The 3,207-nt window shown below is 41.8% G+C and overlaps 1 non-coding gene across 1 annotated transcript; it reads left to right on the plus strand.

The window, feature by feature from the left end:
- The first annotated feature begins 1,874 nt into the window (after positions 1-1,874).
- Positions 1,875-1,981, plus strand: LOC141716069 (small nucleolar RNA R71). The gene has a single exon (XR_012572800.1). It is a non-coding gene; the product is annotated as a small nucleolar RNA R71 (small nucleolar RNA).
- The last annotated feature ends 1,226 nt before the right edge of the window (positions 1,982-3,207 follow it).

Genomic DNA, 3,207 nt, shown 5'->3' on the forward strand with positions numbered 1-3,207 from the left:
AAGCATACCTCAAGTGTTCAGGTAATGGCTTGATCTCCAAGGTAGGTGCTTCCTCTATTGATGGTTTGAGCTTCCCTTCAGCGTTCTTGAGGTCAAAAGTACCAAGAGATTCAAATGGTATGTCCAGCTTTCGCTTCCAGGGAGAAGCGTTCAGATATTGTAATTGCTCGTTGCTATCTTCATCATCGCTGTCAAAATCCCCCACTAAGGCCTTTTCCAATGCATCAGACATTAGCATGTGATCGAGTTCCGAAGTAACCGCAGAATCAATCACATCCACTTTTAAGCACTCCTCATCTTCTGTAGGGAATTTCATTGCCTTGAATACGTTGAAGGTCACATCCTGATCTTGGACCCGCATAGTAAGTTCCCCTTTTTGCACATCTATCAAGGTACGGCCAGTAGCCAAGAAAGGCCTCCCCAAGATTATGGGAATCTTCTTATCTTTCTCAAAATCCAGAATAACAAAATCTACAGGAAAGAAGAGCTTATCCACCTTGACGAGCACATCCTCAACTATGCCCCTTGGGTAAGTAATGGAACGGTCAGCCAATTGTAGTGACATGTACGTGGGTTTTGGATCAGGCAGATCCAGTTTTTTAAAGATCGACAACGGCATCAGATTAATGCTTGCTCCCAAATCACAAAAGCACTTGTCAAAAGTTAGATTTCCAATGGTGCAAGGAATGGTGAAGCTTCCTGCATCTTTCAGTTTTGGTGGTAACTTTTGCTGCAGAACAGCGCTGCATTCTTCCGTGAGAGCAACGGTTTCAAGGTCATCCAGTTTCACCTTCCTTGAAAGAATAGTCTTCATAAACTTCGCATAACTAGGCATTTGTTCAAGAGCTTCAGCGAAAGGTATATTGATGTGAAGTTTCTTGAACACCTCCAGAAACTTCCCGAACTGTCTATCCAGCTTTTGTTGCTGCAATCTCTTAGAAAAAGGTGATGGAGGATAGAGCTGTTTCTCCCCTGTATTAGCCTCAGGCAGAGTGTGTTCAACAGTAGTCTTCCTTGGTTCCGCCGCTTTCTCCTTTTGCTTAGATTCTTCATCTCTAACTTCAGCTTCGACTTCCTTTGCCTTTTCAGCATCAGCCACTTTTCCAGACCTTAAGGTAATAGCCTTGACTTGCTCTTTAGCTTCCTTCCTGCCTGGTACTTCCGTGTCACTGGGAAGAGTGCCAGGTTGACGATTGAGCACTGCATTGGCTAATTGACCGATTTGATTTTCCAAGGTCTTGATAGAAACCGCCTGACTCTTGCACAACAGCTTAAGTTCCTCAAAATCAGCACTAGTGGGTGCATCTGTATTTCTTTGTTGAGGATATGATTGCCTTGTAGCATACTGTTGTGGTTGCTGGAATCCAGGTGGGTTAAACTGTTTACTCACTCCTTGCTGATATGGTGGCTGAATAGCATTCTGATTATTCCCCCAGCTGAAATTTGGATGATTTCTGTTGTTAGGATGATAGGTCGCTGGCACAGGCTGCTGTTGTCACTGATAATTATTCACATACTGAACAGATTCGTTTACAAGAGAACACTGATCCGTAGCATGAGAACCTGCACAAAGCTCACAAACCATAGCTATTTGATTAACTCCATACATAGCCAGAGAATCAACCTTCATTGATAGCGCTTGGAGCTGGGCTGCAATAGCGGTGGCTGCATCAACTTCCAGAATACCTGCTACCTTGCCTGACATCATCCTCTGAGTTGGGTTTTGATGCTCATTTGCATCCATCGTCTCGATAAGATTATACGCCTCAGTATAGCTTTTAGCCCATAAGGCGCCTCCAGCTGCTGTATCGAGCATGGGCCGAGATTGGGCCCCCAAACCATTATAGAAACCAGTGATCACCATCCAATCCGGCATTCCATGATGTGGACATTTTCTCAACATTTCCTTGTAGCGTTCCCAAGCCTCGCACATAGATTCTGTAGGTTACTGCGCAAACTGAGTAAGAGCACTCCTCATAGCAGCAGTCTTTGCCATTGGATAAAACTTCACCAGAAACTTTTGCGCAAGATCTTGCCACGTAGTGATGGACCCAGCTGGTTCAGAATGTAACCAGTCTTTAGCCTTGTCCCTTAGTGAGAATGGGAAAAGCCTCAACTTGATAGCCTCATCAGTCACGCCATTATACTTAAAAGTGCTGCAGATCTCGATAAAATTCCTTATGTGCATGTTGGGGTCTTCAGTTGCCGCTCCTCCAAAAGAAACAGAATTCTGCACCATCTGAATAGTGCCCGGCTTGATTTCAAAGGTGTTAGCTTGAATAGCCGGATGAAGGATGCTTGACTGAATGTCATCAATTTTTGGCCGAGAAAAATCTATAAGAGCTGGATCAGCTTGAACAATACGATCTCCCATGTTTACTGGTTCTTTCTGCTCAGTTCCTGAATCCGAATCCTCAAAATCTAACTTCTCCGGAATATCAAGAACTTCGTCTGTCTCCTCAGCTGTATCTAAAGTCCTCTTGCGAGCACGAGAACGAGTTTGCATAAACGCTTGCTAAAGTACCTGAAACACAACCGAAAAAAATAAGTAACTACTACGTCCTAATCACTGAGTCCTAATGACAAATGATGGTAAGTACATAAACTAAACAAATACGCCGAGTCCCCGGCAGCGGAGCCAAAAACTTGTTAGGGCGAAAACACGCGCTATGATTCACGCAAGTATACGCGTTCGCAAGTAATATAGAATACTTTCTAGTTCGTTCCCTCAGAGACTCAGACTAAATTATTGTCTAATTAAACTCACTCACCAATGTATGATTACTTCTCAATGTTAAGATAATAACACTTAAAATTGTTGATTAAATATTAACTATAATTAACTACTTAATTAACCACTTAACTAACACTTCAATTTATCAATAATAAAACACTCATGAGATCACAACTTCATTATTACTTCCTTCTATAACCATTGTTATTACCTTTAGCATGTGACAGTGATGATATTAATCGAATAACACGAAACTGATAAAAGCCAACTTTCATTATACTAATACCATTCTACCAAGCATCCACAATTAAGATAGAAGTTGAATAGTCATCAATTATGTTGAGTTCCTACATGTCTACAGAAATTGACAACACAACGATTTAAGCACAAGTTATTCTTTTTTGATTACATAGGGCAAATAAAACTGTTAGAGTTACCCACTAATCATGCACAACGTACATGAACCTATGCTA

The sequence above is a fragment of the Apium graveolens genome, chromosome 3, assembly GCF_009905375.1.
Source record: "Apium graveolens cultivar Ventura chromosome 3, ASM990537v1, whole genome shotgun sequence".
In the NCBI taxonomy this organism is placed as follows: domain Eukaryota; kingdom Viridiplantae; phylum Streptophyta; class Magnoliopsida; order Apiales; family Apiaceae; genus Apium; species Apium graveolens.